The sequence below is a fragment of the Mustela putorius genome, unplaced genomic scaffold (genome assembly GCF_011764305.1).
Source record: "Mustela putorius furo isolate JIRA1106 unplaced genomic scaffold, ASM1176430v1.1 tig00003845_pilon_pilon_pilon, whole genome shotgun sequence".
Classification (NCBI taxonomy): Eukaryota; Metazoa; Chordata; class Mammalia; order Carnivora; family Mustelidae; genus Mustela; species Mustela putorius.
Window position 1 is genome coordinate 29,496,708 of NW_025421998.1, and position 18,124 is coordinate 29,514,831.

An 18,124-nucleotide genomic window follows, 5' to 3' on the forward strand; every position below is an offset into this window, starting at 1 on the left:
GTGCACAGTTAAACTGTAGGAGTTTTTCTAATGCTCAAGACTACACTGTAACAGAAAAAGTAATAAGTCATGAGGTTACTGCAAAATAATGACGCTTTATTTGCAAATAAAAACCAACAGCTAACATACTTCACATGCCCCTCACTCCTTTACTTGCTGCCGTGAAGTATGATTAATGAAGTAAGCAGCCTTAGAATTGGTTCAGAATTTCTGACAGTGAGATTGACTGATGAAGTGTCTTCTGTTAGGAACCGAATTTGGAAATCATATGAAGCTGTTGTCATATCTTTAAGCATAGCTTCATAATACAAGGAATCACATTGAGATAAATACATTTTATATACAAACTCTTAGAAATATTTTCTCTGTAAAACAGTACCACCTGGATAATCAGAAGCAGATGGTTACACTATTTCCAGTAAAATAAATATTCTATCTAACGACTACTTTAGATTGATTTAACAAATCTAAGATTTTATAGTTGAGAAAAGCTGTTTTGCAAGAGATACTTTCCTTAAGGTTGTGTGCAAATAAGAGATTATTTTAATTTTGGCAAAATGACTATGCATTATATTTTATGTTCCTCAAAGTACATAACAGAACTTAAATATATAAAACAAAGCAAAAATAAAGTAATGCATTCTTAGGCCAACTTTTTGTTCTTCTTCTTGTTAAGTATGACAAATTTTTCCTACATGCCAGATGTCCTGGGAATTATCACTCCGTGTCCTTTTTACATTTGCATGATTTCCTCACACTCTGATAAAGCAATTGCTAAAAGTGTGGTGTATACATGCACTTATCCAGGAACTGAAAAAAAATATTAATAAAAAGAAACTCTTTGTTTAGATTTTGTAGAGGCTTTAATTTGTTTCAGAATGACTTGTCAATTCCTGGATGCCTATTTTACTTGCTAATCAGAGAAATATGTGCTAAGTCAGCACATCTCTCATTTGACTGTTTAGCAGTTAATCTTCTTTCTTAAACATTTTGCAACTATGGAGAGCTGAAACTTCCATTCACTTTTAGTTAGAATAGCTACTTAAGAGCTAAGTCAAACTAAATTTCTATCCAGTAATCATAAACAGAGATGTTATGATACCATAGATGATATCATTAAACCATATAACTGGCCTAAATTGGTACTTTCTGACCATTAATGAGTGAACTAAGAAAATTGGAGTGTGCACTGAATTTTTCACAAAATTTCATAGGTGCATTCCATCTGCATGTTTGTGTTGGCTTGAAATATGAAAGCCTGGGTGCTGTATCCAATCATAAAATGGGGTTACCATTCTAATTTATGACATTTGACTATAAAACCCTACCTCCCACCCCAAGGGAGGTTGAGAGAAATAAAACACAAGGAGAGATAATGAAACATACTCCACATCACTAACATCATTGACGTGGCTGAAGATTGAGGGCTTCAGAGACTGTGGAAACAGAAATGGGGAAGATCTGGTATTGCTGGTAAAAAGGAAAAGTAAAAGGACTCCTGCTGTTACTCTAGTCTGAGACATGAATCTTGAATTATGTACTGTTTCTTATACTATGTTATCTTTGATTCTCAAGGCACGGTAAAAGTGTGGTTCATTTGCAGACTCTGAGGCCAGTCTACTTAGTAACTTTTTGATGTAGGTCTGGCAAGCAACTTCTCTGTGTTACTTTTATCATTTGTAAAAATGGGAGGAAAGCCATAGAGCTTAAATCCTAAAATTGTTTTGGAGATTAAATTAGATAAAATCTGTGAAACATTTTGAATAGTGTCAGGAAACAAGGAATCACTCTTAATGTTATAATTCACATCTTTGGGAGTTTGTCTTCTTTGTTTTCTAATAGATGTGTTGTACTTATTGACTGAGACATAGAGGGAGAGAAAGACAGACAGAGAGGAGAGAATGAACACAAAGTCTTGGGGAAAACTTTTGATGAACTACTTTGGAATCCATGCTATCATCCTCATAGGTGTCAGGAGATAACATGTTGGCCTTTTTTACAATAAAAAAAAATCATATACTTGAAGATGCCTATAGTTTTTTTTTTTTAATTTGTTTTACAAACTTTAGTTTGGATTCATCAGCAAAATGTGACTTTGTACCACTCTTAGTAACGAAATAATTACAAACCCCTAGGTTTTTTAATCCATTTCAGGGTAAAATTCATTTTGGAATACAAGTCATGTTTTCTTTAGCAAAAAAAAAAACAAGCAAAAAAACCAATCAACCCTGATTATATACCATATACCTAAGGGGTGTGTGTGTGTGTGTGTGTTGGTTTAGAAGTTTTGTGAATTTGCTGAATTATATCTTTGTACCTCAGGCTAAAAACATCTGAATAAGAGACATCTCATGAGATATTTGATACATAATGAAAAAATTTTTGCTTCAGCTAGTTCAAGTTGAACTCTGTGACAGAAATAATAACTGATTACAACTTCATTATAAAAAATGCCCAAACTGGGTGCCTGGGTGGCTCAGTGGGTTAAAGCCTCTGCCTTTGGCTCAGGTCATGATCTCAGGGTCCTGGGATCGAGTCCCACATTGGGCTCTCTGCTCAGCAGGGAGCCTGCTTCCCTTCCTCTCTCTGCCTGCCTCTCTGCCTACTTGTGATCTGTCAAATAAATAAATAAAAATATTTTTAAAAAATGCCCAAACTGTATAGAATACTTTTATATACTGTGTATCAAATAGTAACTTTATAGATTACTTTACGGTATTAAACTTTAAGATCACTGATGATGGAGTTACTCTTTGGGTACATTATCTGCTCTTATAATATTAAACGCAAAGATCTGGGGGAAAAGAGGTACTTAGAATTTGCTCATATTATCTAAAGCCAAGTGCAAGAAATAGCCCTCAAACTTTGATATATCAGGCAGATGAGCCAGGGCATATGTATCCTTATATGTAACCACTGATCACATTCCCTGATGCACACCTGGCTCCACAGCCCTTTCTTAGAGACGACCATATTTCCCTAGTGACTTGCCACATCTGGAAAAGGATGAAAGACTGAACTGGGAAGCTGGGACAAGGAGGTGTTATTATCTTCTGTTTTCATAATGTGCCAATAAGTTCAGATTACTTTCACAGAATTGCAGGACTAACTAGACCCACAAGGGCCAACTTTCCTGCTAAAATAGTTAATGCCAGTGCTTTCTAATCTCCAGTTACTTCTGAAGAATAACCTTTTCATAAGTTAGAGAAAATCAACATGAATCTGTGCCAGTAATTCTGTTTTTCTTCTAGTAATTATTCCTCTTACCATAAGAGAGCAAACTAATTTAGATCATGTACACAGTTCACATACACAACACTGCACAATAGTGACTAAAGACTTTGAAGAAATACTGAAATGCTGTATCCATTTCCATTGAGTCAGAAGACGTCTCTCTCATAAATGAAGTCTTCAAACAGCAACAGAACACTTGGCACATAGTTTGAGGATAACAAGCTATATCTTGAGTTAAAACAAAAATAATCCTGAAATTTGATGCTGATGAAAGGAGAACTGTAAGTGAGGTTCCTCAATGGAATTCTATTTTCCCAATATGTAATATTCCCTTTACCTCTTTCCTATACGATTTTATAATCTCATTAGGAGACATTACAAGAATAATCATTTATAAGAAGGTTTAAAGAAATAATCAAATATATCCATGCTGCCTATTATATTTGTCTTAAACAATGAGATACAAAGACCCCTGTGCAATTCAGCTTCTTTTCTCTTCATCTTTCATTTGTCGCATCTGGCAAACTGCAACTTTTGAGACTGAATTTCAAATGAGTCATAACTGTATCCCCAACTAAGCATGTTTTCAATATGCAAGAGAGAGAAAAGAGGAACAAATCTGGTTGAATAATTAGATTGTGGAGAGAGAATCCCACCCTCTTTGCTCCACGTCTATCCTACCAACCCCTAAGTTCTCAGAGTGCTGAAAAAAGCTACCAAAGAAAATTATCTTCTTGTCTTACTATAACCTGAAGTGGGAGAAGCAGGGGTTTTTTGCCATTTGCTTGTCTCACAAGAGCCTTGCAGTGCTCTGACAGAATAGTGAATAAGCTGCCATAGACTCGATCTCCCTATGTGCCATCTCCTGGTGTACCTACGATACATTCCTGAAGTTTCCCAGCAGCCTGATGGGGAGCCACACCAGGAGCTCACACTGAGACACAGCTTACACATCAAGCAAACAGATTCCATGCATTGCACATAAAAAACCTTAACTGTGTGTAGGCAGGACAGAAAGCAAGCAAATTCTGTTTTCACTCATTTGCACATTACGTTACCATACGTTTTACCCTTTCCAAATAATCTACAGATGGAAAATTAGGCAACATGCTGCTGTAAATCACTGTTAGTGCTGCAGTGGTGGCAGGAAAAAAACGGTTTAGGGGTTCATTTTTCTTCCAAGAAAATCTTACTGTGCAAATCCATCTGAATCACCGCCAAAGGATTACTTCTTATCTGGCTGGAACAAATGCTCTTTCCACCAGTCTTGAATGGAAAAAGACACCACCTCAGTGAACTAAAAAGTACCATGCACTTCCAGGTCAGCTATGCTGCCCAGCTTTGCAGTCGGCGCTGCAGCTTGTGTGTTTGTACGCGGACTAGGGGAGCTGACCCGGAAGTAGTTCCTGTTTTTGCACTTCCTGCCCCAGGGGTTTCAAAATGATTCTGAGCTTTAAGGTTTGGTTCTTTATGGTCTGTCTGGTGGCCCCCATTTATTGGATTCCTGAACAAGACGAAAAGGTATTATTTTCACTAAGAGCCGCAGGAGAGACTGTAAAAGGAAGTGATAGAGGCCATGTTATAATATATGACCCCTGTGTCTCCCCAGAGGAAGTCCTGCTGAGTGTTGCCTAAGGCATTTGTGTTATAGCGATGAGTGGGGAAAGAAGCAGGACAAGTTGGATGCCCTGAGCCTACCTCTCATATTGCTACCACACAGGACCAGGTGGTAGTTTCTTCCAGATGGGCATAGAGTCCCCAACTCACAAGGACAGCTTACAAGCAGCCTGGCATACCTAAAATGCTTAAGAATCGTGCTGCCGGGCTGCATGTGTTTCCGCATCTACCAGCGTTCATTTCTGACTTTGAATCATTCCCGTCCACTAAATGTAGACACTTTCTAATGTTAGGAAGGCAGCAAACCTCAGAATTTCAGGAAAAAAAAAAAAAAAAAAAGCCTTGTAAGGGGTGAATCAGATAGGGAAAACACTTAGTGGAAAAAGGGGGAAAAAAATACAAGCTAAGTGAGACTATTCATGTTATCAGTTGGGGAATTAGGAACAAGTATAAAATGGTGCCAAGAATCCAGGAGAACAGCCTATAAAGAGACAGCATAGTTGGCATTTCACATGATGAAAATGGGAATTTAAGGTAATTGCCCCTGAGTGCATTACATCATAGAATTGTGAGCTATGGCATCTCTGACTGGATGATTACTTCTTGAAAGACACAGCTGTTTGGTCCCGCTTAGGCTGACATTGTAAAGAGGCTGGATACTTAAGTGCTTTCCCCCCCCACTTTCAGTCTAAAAATGGCTCAGGTTGTACATTTGACTTGGCAGATAAGACTAATGATGTTGATTTTAGATTTACTTCTTGGGAAACAGAAAGAATCCATGCATTCACAAAAAGACTAGACCAATTCTTCCAGAATATTTAAAGCTATGAAAATATTTTTAAGGTGGAAAAATCTAGGAGTTTTGGAAACTCATATTCAGCAAAACCAGAGCAATAACTCCTTGTTATCAACCATTTTTTGGAGCAAATTGAAGTTGACTTTCAAGTATTTTCAGGCTTCACTGATAGGTATTGTAGAGTTTGGCTAAGGATACAGATAGAAGTTTGCCAATCAGATAGTCTTCTTAATGGAGTTACTCAGGCGTGCTTGCTTGCTTTCTAGTAACTGAGCTGTAACCTATGTATGGAAATGCACAGGCCAAGCAATGGAATATTGCCAACACCCAGAAGTACCTCTCATGCCTCATTCCAATCACTAATACCACCTCCTCCCTCAACATTAGCTACATTTTCAGTACTATAGAAGTGTTTCCATCCGTTTGGATTTTCACATAAATGTAATTATAAGTAATTTTTGTTTTTAACTCCTGTCATGCTATAGTTTGCAGGTGAAGTCTATCTATGTTGTTATATTGACAGTAGTTTGTTTTCTTCTAGGATACTATGCCATCTTATGTATGTACCACAGTTCTTTTATCCAGTTCTACTGTTAATAGATGTTGAGTTATTTTCAGTCAAATTTAATACAAAAATGCTGCTGTAGATTTTCTTATGTACAACTTAAGGTAATGAAATGAATTTCTCTTGAGTCTATATTAGGAGTGGAAATTTCAGTCATGACGACTATGTATAGTAGATTATTGCCATAGTAGATGATTGCCAGCCTATCAACATAGATGTAAAATTTATACTCCTGCCAGCAGCATGGGAGAGTTCCAGTTTCTCCATATCCTGTCAACAGTTGGTATCTTCTTTGCTTTAGCCATTCTGATGCCATGTAGTGAAAGGTGTTTCTTCATTTTTATTATCAATTTTTTAATTTATTTTTTCTGGGAAGGAAACCACTCTCATAGCTTGTCGACAGATGCCCAGAGTGGGCAGGGCAGGTGGGCTGGGGAGCCAGTTCCTCACAATGTCATCCTCAGCAGACATGGGCCATGTTGCCAAAGAAGAATGTATGTAGTGGTTACAGAGCAGGAGACTTGTGCTGCAGGGGAATGTAGTACGGACAAGAGATGAAATTCATGCAGTTAAGCAGGTAGCTAAAGGAGGCATCACAGGAAGTAGGTGGGGTTGTGGAAGTCTTGGAAGATTCTCCCACCTGAATGTAAAACCGAACCTTAGTGATGTCCCTCAGCTCCTCCTGCTCCTTCATCCACACACCTTGCACCTGCTATGAATGAATCTGTGTCCTGGAAAGTCTGTGATCTAATATTCCAGTGGGCACTGCTGCTGAGTCCATGAATACAGGCTCTGCTCTTCACTGATGATGCGGCTTCAATGATGACTCTGGGCTGGGGATGATAATGGCCTCGTACAGCTGTTCAGCAGATCTTCCAGTTGACAGTAGAGGTGGTCTCTGAGATAGAACACATAGGGATTTGCCCTAAATCAGGTGTAGGGAGCCCAAAAGTTTTCCCTCCCAATAGATCTTGACCTTTTTTCAGTGGTGCAAGAATTTCTCATTGAATTTTCTGAAAGGCTTTTCACTTTCTGTCAGTGAAAAATCTGGCCTTGTCCACCTGACCAATGACCTCCTTGCAGAGTTAACACAATTTGAGACCTACCATACGTCCCATTACTCTATCCATGAAGCTGAAGGGGCTGTTGGTAAGGAAGGCCACCTGTTTCCCATGAATCACCAGGCTGCTCAAGATAGCAAAGATTTCCTCCTATCTCAGGAGGAACTTCTTCATGTCTCATTGGATCCACTGGTATAGCAAACCCTTTATGGCACATCTCAACCAACATGTATCACATTCTTGTAGAGACTCACTTGGACAGTCTCCATGTCATGAACCAGGAAGTGGTCCGCCACACAGGAGAGCAAAGGTATCTCAGGCAACCGGAAGATGTCAATGAACTACTACTGGATGGAGGGACTTTTGTTCTAAAAACCACTGATCTGCTGCAGTGAGTATGCACTCAGTCAGGATGTCATGGTGTGGCACTGAAGATCCCCCAATGTAGTTTATCTGTGTACTATGCCAGCATGTAGTCAGAGTCAAAGCTGTAGATCTCTGCATCACTCAGGCTGATCTCATTATTGGTTAGATGGCTGCTGGTTTCAGGAGATTGAGGACTTGGGAGGTTAGAAGTGGTGGGGGTGCAAAAGTTTATGCATCGGTCTCTGCATGTTTTGGTGAAGAGCCTACAAGTGTGTGTTAAGCTTGGTGCTGCTGGCAGGCACAGAGCATGGCCTGCCCAGGCAAAAGTCTCCGGACTGAGAAGCCTGCAGCCATGGCTCAACTCATGAGCCATAGATGGCTGAAGGCCATCTATGACCTGTGCACAGCAGATAGTGTCAGCAACTGCCAAAACCCCCCACACAGCATGCCTTTTGAGAACCAAATAGGTTGCCCCTGGGCTGGGTGGGTAGGTCATTGCCCCTCTCTAGTTGTGAGTGTAATTCTGCTTTCCATTTAAACTAAGTAATGAGGGTAAACATCCTTTCTTACGTTTATTAACCATTTGGATGTGTTCTTTATTGAAGTGATTTTTCAAGGTGGTTTTTCTTTTGACCTTTTTTTTATTAAGATTTATAGAAGTTTGGGTGCCTGGGTGGCTCAGTGGGTTAAGCCTCTCCCTTCGGCTCAGGTCATGATCTCAGGGTCCTGGGATGGAGTCCCGCATCAGGTTCTCAGCTCGGCAGGGAGCCTGCTTTCCTCCTCTCTCTCTCTCTCTCTCTCTCTCTCTCTCTCTGCCTGCCTCTCTGCCTACTTGTGATCTCTCTGTCAAATAAATAAATAAAATCTTTAAAACAAATTTGTAGAAGTTTATGAGTCTTCTTTGTTAATATGTCCTGCAAAGTACATATTGTTCTCCACTGATGTCTTGCTTTCTTACTTTGTTACTGATGTATTTTAGTGAAATGAGATACTTAATTTTTAATGTAACTATAATTTATTTTTCTTTATGGGTACTCTTTATGTCCTATTTAAAAAATCATTACTTATTCCTGAAGTTATGAATTTACTCTTCCATATTCTCATCAATTAGCTGTATGTTTTTCAAAAAGTGATTTTTCAAGAGAAGATACAAATTGATAATAATAAAAGGATTAACACTAAAATCTAATATAATTAATCAGCAATTAATTTCCTTCATAGATTTAAAAATTTACTTGATAATTTTTAGTAATGAAGGAATTTTGACAAAAATTACATAAATAAATGTGTATACAGGGGATAATCAGTGGGGAAAAATAAATTATTTAATGAAGTGTGATTCTACATTAAGAGCACATTGGGGGAAAATCAGTTTTATACTTTACTGTATTTCTGTTACTCAAAAGTAAGATTTCAGATTAATCAAATATTTAAAGATAATCATAAAATACTAGTAAGATTTTTTTTTCTTTAGGTAATACTCAAGGGAGTAAACATGGCTCTAGGCTTAGGAACTACTGAATAGATGTTTTTTAAAGTAGGCTTCATATAATTTTTAAGTATGTAAATAAATCCTACAAATCTGTAATACTTTTCATTTTCACAAGTTTTAAGAAAATCAGGTAGTGTATCTGCAAAAAATATTGTACAGAAAAGACTCCTACATTATAAAAGCTCACTAATCAATTGAAAAACAAAGATTTCCATTTCAAGTAAATGGAATGGGGCATTTATATCCAAGGACTACAACATGTACTTCACAGGAAGAAAAAAAGAACAAACAGCCAAAACCACATGTACATATGGGCCACTTGACATACAGTGAAAGACCTTTATATTGATTCAAGGAAATTGTGTATGTGTGTGTGTGTGTGTGTGTGTGTGTGCGTGTACGTGCATGCACACGTGTGCACAAAAACACACACGTGCATGCCCCTGCATGTGTGTGAATGCTGACACTACTAAGAAATGGTTTCCTAAACTATGGACAGAAATTTATACACACCTAGAGTGTACTTTTCAATAACTATCAAAATTGAAAACTCACATAACTTTTAACTCAACAATTCGATATTCAGTAGTTTATGATCATAGTTCCATGGGAAATTATTAAAAAACAACTTTAAGGGCAACAGTCTTTGCAGTAGAAAAATATGCACTTAACAGCGTAACACATTCATAAATTTATTTTTATACTGGGAAATATACCCAAGACAGTTCAAGTTATTACAGGAAAAAAATTGCATAACTATGTTTATTTGATTGATGCTGTGTTAAAAATACAATTGTTCATGAAACATTTTTGGATACATCTACAAGAAACCAATAACAGGGACATTTTTGGAGGCTGGTGTTATTTGGAATCTCTTATTTCTCATTTTACAATCTTCTATGTGTTTTGGAATTTTTATATAAGCATATATTTTTATAATGAAAAAGAAAAGAATGATCTCTCTGAATTTCAATAATTGAATCCTTCTACACGAAATGTGCTTAGTTACTATACTGTTTTTATAACTGAGTTGTATAAAAATTACAATATTTTCTTTAAAAAAATGTGCAATTGCTGAAGCAAAGCTCAGGATAATTTGATGTCATAGAGCTAGCAAAAAAAGAAAAAGTAGTGAATTAAGAATCAGGAAACAAATACTGTTTCTGAATCTATTTGTTTTCAATTCTGCTTTATCATTTACAACTGTTATGTCAATGATGTTATTGATGTTCTCCGCTCATTTTTCTATTTCTATTCAATTTTTAACAACATTTTCCTATATATTGTATTTATCTATAAGATTAAATAAAGGGAAGTATAAGAAAGTATTTTATTTTTATAACCATTCTTATCTGATCTCAACTATCTGTAGGTAATTGTACCAAGAAACAGTAGAGCTAAATTTATACCCTGAGTTATATATTCATGAATTTTTTTGTTCTTCTATCTTCAGTAGTACATGAAATTATCCTTAAAATTATTCTCACTTAGTGTTTTCTCGACCAAGTTTTTCCAAACTTTCACCTTGAGGCCATCTCCTGATCAGCAAGTTCTTCCCTGATTCTAAAGCACAGAAAAGTGCCTGTCTGTCAAGACACCTCTAGTTTGCTGTTATGCTACCACATAGAACCAACTACTTACTGGTAATCCCTGGAAGCTTCCAGCCACTTTTGATAGCTCTGCTGTCACAGGACTGGCTCTGTTGCCATGAGGTCCCCTGTTCTTGCCTCCCAAATCTCACTACTAGTTCATGTCTCTGAAGGAAAGAGATTCCTTTTCCTTTCAAATTCTTAAAATGCTTTTTAGTGACAAAATAGTTACTTTATTACTAATTTTTTGCTTTAATTATTTTTTTGATTTTATAATTTTTAAGATTTTATTGATTTATTTGAGAGAGACAGATAGTGACAGAAATAATGACAGCACAAGTGGGGAGGAGAAGGAGAAGCAGACTCCCCACTGAGCAGGAGGTTCCTATGCAGCGCTTTATATCATGAACTGAACCGAAGGCAGATGCTTAACCAATTGAGCAACCCAGGTGACCCTCAATTATTTTTTTAAATTAAAATATATTTGACATGTGAAAATAATACAATGTTGTAACATATGATTTGATGCATGTATATATTGTTAAATGATAAACACAGTAAGTTCAGTAAACATCCATCACCAGTTAGAAATTTTTGTTTTCTCGTACTGAGAAATTTTAAAATCTCTCATAGTAATTTCAAATATACAAACATAGTATTAACTGTAATCACCATGCTGTACATGACATCCTCAGGACTTATTTCATAACTAAAATTTATTTTTTTGTTGTTTTGATTTTTAGATTTTACATATAAGTTAAATCATTAGTCATCTGTGATTCTCTGACTTACTTCACTTAGCCTAATGCCCTCAAGTTACATCCATATTTTTGCAAATGACAGGATTTCCTACGTTTTTTATGCCTAATAATACCCCAGTGTGTGTGTGTGTATGAAGTTTTGTTTATCCATTCCACCATTGATGGACACTTAGATTGTTTCCATAGCTTGGCTATTTGAAATAATGCTGTGATGAACTGAAGATGCAGAAATCATTTTGACTTAGTGTTTTCATTTCCTTTGGATAAATATCCAGAAGTAGAATTGTTGGATCATTTGAAAGTTCAATTTTGAGTTTTGGAAGAGCCTTATCTCTGTTTTCCTTAGTGGTTGCATTTACATTCCCACCAACAGTACAAAAATACTTTTTCTACATATCCTTGCCAACAATTGCTCTTTCTTGTCTTCCTGATAATAGCCATTCCAACAGGTGTAAGGGGATACCTATTGTGGTTTTGATTCCCCCCCGCCCCGATGATTACTAATGTTGAGCATCTTTTCATGTACTCTTTGACCATCTGTATGTCTTCTTTGGGAGAATGTCTGTTCAGATGTTCTCCTTTTTTATTGGATTATTTGGATTTTTTTTTCCTCTATGTGAGTTTCTTATATATTTGGATATTCTTTATTGGGCATATAATCTGCAGATATTTTTCCTATTTAATAAGTTGTCTTTTTGTTTTGTTGATGGTTTTCTTTACTATGCAGAAGGTTTTTAGTTTGATGTTCCACTTTTAAAATTTTTTTCAGTGTTCCAGAATTCATTGTTTATGCTCACACCCAGTGTTCCATGCAATATGTGCCCTCCATAATACCAAGACTCACCCAACCCCCCACTTTTCCCCAAACCCTCAGTTTGTTTCTCAGAGTCCACAGTCTCTCATGGTTTGTCTCCACCTCCAATTTCCCCCATCTCACTTCTCCTCTCCATCTCCCAACGTCCTCCATGTTATTCTGTATACTCCACAAGTAAGTGAAACCATATGATAATTGGCTCTCTCTGCTTGCCTTATTTCACTCAGCATAATCTCTTTTAGTCCCATCCATGTTGATACAAAAGTTGGGTATTCATCCTTTCTGATGGAAGCATAATACTCCATTGTATATATGGACCATAACTTCTTTATCCATTTGTCCACTGAAGAGCATCTTGTTTCTTTCTACAGTTTGGCAACTGTGGCCATTGCTGCTATGAGCATTTGGGTACAGATGGCCCTTCTTTTCACTGCATATGTATCTTTGGAGTATATACCCAGTAGTGCAATTGCAGGGACATAGGTAGCTCTATTTTTAATTTCTTAAGGAATCTCCACACTGGTTTCCAAAGTGGCTGTACCAACTTGCATTTCTACCAACAGTGTAAGGGTGTTCCCCTTTCTCGACATCGTCTCCAACACTTGTTGTTTACTGTCTTCTTTTTGCCCATTCTAACTAGTGTAAGTTGGTATCTCAATGTGGTTTTGATTTGAATCTTGTTGATGGCTAATGTTGATGAACATTTTTTATGTGTCTATTAGCCATTTGTATGTCTTCTTTGGAGAAGTGTCTGTTCATGTCTTCTGCCCATTTTTCTATGTGATTATCTGTTTTGTGTGTGTTGAGTTTGAGGAGTTCTTTATAGATCTTGATATCATCCCTTTGTCTACAGTGTTATTTGTGAATATCTTCTCCCATTCTGTGGGTTGCCTCTTTGTTTTGTTACTATTTCCCTTTGCTGTGCAAAAGCATTTGGTCTTGATGAAGTCCCAAAAGTTCATTTTTGCTTTTTTTTCCCCCTTTGCCTTTAGAGACATATATTGAAAAAAGTTGCTGTGGCCGATGTTGAAGAGGTTACTGCTGATGTTCTCTTCTAGGATTTTGATAGATTCCTGACTCATATTGAGGTCTTTTATCCATTTCAAGTTTATTTTTATGTATGGTATAAGAGAATGGCCGAGTTTCATTCTTCTACACATAACTGTCCAATTTTCCCAGCACCATTTATTGAAGAGACTGTCTTTTTTTTTTTAAGATTTTAATTTATTTATTTGACAGAGAGAAATCACAAGTAGATGGAGAGGCAGGCAGAGAGAGAGAGAGGGAAGCAGGCTCTCCACTGAGCAGAGAGCCCGATGCGGGACTCGATCCCAGGACTCTGAGATCATGACCTGAGCCGAAGGCAGTGGCTTAACCCACTGAGCCACCCAGGCGCCCGAAGAGACTGTCCTTTTTCCACTGGATATTTTGTCCTGCTTTGTTGAAAATTATTTGACCATAGAGTTGAGGGTCCACATCTGAGCTCTCTACTTTGTTCCATTGGTCTATGTCTCTGTTTTTGTGCCAGTACCATGCTGTCTTGGTGATCACAGCTTTGTAGTAAAGCTTGAAATCAATGTGATGCCCCCATTTTGTTTTTCTTTTTCAAGCATTTTCGTAGGAATTCAGGGTCTCTTCTTGTTCCATATAAATTTTAGGATTGTTTGTTCCAGCTCTTTGAAAGGTGCTGGTGGGATTTTGATTAGGATGAATTTGAAAGTATAGATTGTTCTGGACAGCATAGACATTTTAACAATGTTTAGTCTTCTGATCCATGAGCATGGAATTCTCTTCCATATTTTTGTGCCTTCTTCAATTTCCTTCATGAGTAGTCTGTAGTTCCTCAAGTACAGATCCTTTACCTCTTTAGTTAGGTTTGTTTCCAGGTATCTTATGGTTCTTGGTACTATAGTAAATGGAATTGATCCTCTAATTTCCCTTTCTCTATTTTCATTGTTAGTGTATAAGAATGCAGCTTATTTCTGTACATTGATTTCTGTATCCTGCCACATTACTGAATTGCTGTAAGAGTTCTAGTAGTTTGGGCATAGAGTCTTTTGGGTTTTCCATATAAAGTATCAGAAAATTTACAGAGACAATCTATAGAAACAAGGATTTCACAGGACATAGGATGTCAATAAAAATGTATCTTTCAATAATTGCTCTCAATGTGAATGGCCTAAATGCTCCCATAAAACAGCACAGGGCTGCAGATTTTATAAAATGACAGGACCCGTCCATATGTTATCTACAAGAGACCCATTTGGAATGTAAGGATACATCCAGACTGAAAGTGAAGGGATGGAGAAGCATCTTTCATGACAATGAGCCTCAACAGAAAGCTGGGGTACCGATTCTCATATCAGATAAATTAAATTTTAAACTAAAGACTGTAGTCAGAGACTAAAAAGGACACTACATCATTCTTTAAGGGTCTATGTACCAAGAAGATCTAACAATTGTCAATATTTATGCTCCCAATATGGCGGCAGCCAACTACATAAGACAACTGGTAACCAAGATAATCATTTCATATTGATATGAAAACATTAATAGTAGGGGATCTTAACATGTCACTCTCAGTAATAGACACATCATCCAAGCAGGAAATCAACAAAGAAACAAGAGCATTGAATGACACATTGGGCCAGATGGACCTCATAGATACACACAGAAAATTTCACCCTAAAACAACAGAATACTCATTCTTCTCATGTGCACATGGAACTTTCTCCAAAATACACCAAATTCTGGGTCACAAATCAGGGCTCAACCAATACCAAAAGGCTGTGATTATTCCTTGCATATTCTCAGACCACAATGCTTTGAAACTAAAACTCAACCACAAGAAAGAACTTGGAAGGAATTCAAACACTTGGAAGCTAAAAACCACCTTGCTTAATGTTTGGATCAACCAGGACATCAAAGAAGAACTTAAATAATTCATGGAAACCAATAAGAATGAAGCACTTTGGTACAAAACCTATGGGATATGGCAAAGGTGGTCTTAAGGGGGAAATAAATAGCCATCCAAGCCTCCCTCAAAAAAATTGAAAAATCCAGAATACACCAACTTTCTTTATATTTTAAAGAACTGGAAAATAAACAACAAATTAAGCCAAACCCACACACAAGAAGGGAAATAATCAAGATTAGAGCATATATAAACTATAGATACAGTAGAACACATCAACGAAGCTAGAAACTGGTTTTTTGAAAGAATGAGATTGATAAACCATTGGCCAGACTAATTCAAAAGAAAAGAAAGAAGACCCAAATTAACAAAATTATTAATGAAAAGGGAGAGATCATGACTAACACCAAGGAAATAAAAACAATCATCAGAAATTATTATCAACAGTTATATGCCAATAAGTTAAGCAACCTAGATACAATGGATGCATTCCTGGAAACCTATAAACTTCCAAAATTGAATCAGGAAGAAAGTGACAACCAGAATAGACCAATATCTAGTAATAAGATTAAAGCAGTGATCAAAAACCAAGATGCCCCTCAATGGATGAATGGATAAGGAAGATGTGGTCCATATACACTATGGAGTATTATGCCTCCATCAGAAAGGATGAATACTCAACTTTTGTAGCAACATGGATGGTACTGGAAGAGATTATGCTGAGTGAAATAAGTCAAGCAGAGAGAGTCAATTATCATATGGTTTCACTTATTTGTGGAGCATAACAAATAGCATGGAGGACATGGGGAGATAGAGAGGAGAAGGGAGTTGGGGGAAATTGAAAGGGGAGGTGAACCATGAGAGACTATGGGCTCTGAAAAACAATCTGAGAGTTTTGAAGGGGCAGGAGGTAGGAGGTCAGGGTACCAGGTGGTGGATATTATAGAGGGCACAGATTGCATGGAGCACTGGGTGTGGTGCAAAAAGAATGAATACTGTTATGCTGAAAAAAAAAAAAAGAATGCCTATAGGGGCACCTGGTTGGTTCAGTTGGTAGAACATGAGACTTTTGATCTCAGAGTTGTGAGTTCAAGTCCCACGTTGGGTGAAAAGCCTACTTAAAAAACTCTAAAGAACAATCTGAGGGGTTTGAAGTGGCGGGGGAGGGAGTGGGAGGTTGAGGTACCAGGTGGTGGGTATTATAGAGGGCACGGATTGCATGGAATACTGGATGTGGTACAAAAATAATGAATACTGTTATGCTGAAAATAAATAAAAAATAAATTTAAAAAAACTCCCCAAAAAACAAGAGCCCAGGACCTGACGTATTCCCTGGAGAATTCTACCAAACATTCAAAGAAGAGATAATACCTATTCTCTTGAAGCTGTTTCAAAAGAAAGGAACAAAAGGAAAACTTCCAGACTCTTTTTATGAAGCCAGCATTACCCTGATCCCCAAACCAGGCAAAGATTCCACCAAAAAGGAGAATTTCAGACCAATATCCCTGATGAATATGGATGCCAAGATTCTCAACAAGATCCTAGCTAATAGGTTTCAACAGTATATTAAAGATTATCCACCATGACCAGGTAGGATTTATCCATGGAATGCAAGGGTGGTTCAACATTCACAAATCAATCAATGTGATAGAACAAATTAATGAGAGAAGTAAGAACCACCACATGGTCCTCTCAATTGATGCAGAAAAAGCATTTGACAAGATACAGCATCCATTTCTGATTAAAACGATTCAAAGTATAGGGGTAGAGGGAACATTCCTCGATTTCATAAAATCTGTCTATGAAAAACCCACAAAGAATATCATTCTTAATGGAGAAAAGCTGACAGCCTTCCCTTTGAGATCAGGAACATGACAAAGATGTCCACTCTCGCCACTGTTGTTCAACATAGAATTAGAACTCCTAGCAACAACAATCAGACAACAACAACAACAAAAAAAATGTATTCAAATTGGCAAAGAAATCAAGCTCTCCCACTTATAAAACTTTTGATTTTGACATCTTTGCTTTTTGTTGTCAAATCCAAAAAATCATCTATAACATTCCCAAGATTACTTTGGCTACTTGGTGGGGCGGTGGGTGTGGGGGTGGGGAGGTTGAGTCTTCTTTGGTTCATTACAAATTTTAGTATTCCCTGTTCTATTTCTAGAAAAATGACATTGGATTTATGATAGGGATTGCAATGAATCTAATGATTGTTTTAGGTAGTATGATCATTTTAACAATAATTCTTCTAATCTATGAGCTCAGAATATCTATTTATTTGTGTCATCTTCAATTTCTTTAATCAGAGTCTTAACAGTTTTCACTATATGGGCCTTTTCTCTCCTCAGCTAAATTGAATCCTAAGTACTTGATTCTTTCTGTTGAAATTGTATATTTTTTCCCCTCAATTTGCTTTCTTAGAGTTCGTCATTAGTCTATAAAAACGCAACTGACTTTTATATATTGATTTTTGTGTACTGCAACTTTACTATATTTATTTATTCTAACAGTCTTTTGGTGAACTTTATAGAAAGTTTCCCTTCTTCCTCTCTGATTTGGATTCTTTCTATTTCTTTTTCTGGCCTAATTGCTCTGGCTAAGACTTTCACTACTGTTAAATAGAAGTGGTAAGAGTGGACATCCTTTCTTGTTTCTAATTTTAGAAGAAAACCTTAAGGTTTTCACTATAGATTATGACATTAGGTTTAAGCTTGATCAATAAGCTCTTTATTATGTTAAGTAATTCCCTCTATACCTACTTTTTGCAAGTTTTTATCATAACGTTGAATTTTGTTAAATGTTTTTACTACCTCTATTGAGATGGTCATATGATTTTCTTTTTATTTCATTATTGTTCATTTTGCTTCATTTTATTGGTTTTGATCCTTCATTTTGTTAGCGTAATGCAT

At 36.9% G+C, this 18,124-nt stretch overlaps 1 non-coding gene across 1 annotated transcript; it reads left to right on the top strand.

Moving 5' to 3' along the window:
* The first annotated feature begins 16,244 nt into the window (after positions 1-16,244).
* On the top strand, positions 16,245-16,317 carry TRNAK-UUU. Its single transcript has one exon. It is a non-coding gene; the product is annotated as a tRNA-Lys (tRNA).
* Positions 16,318-18,124: the final 1,807 nt, after the last annotated feature.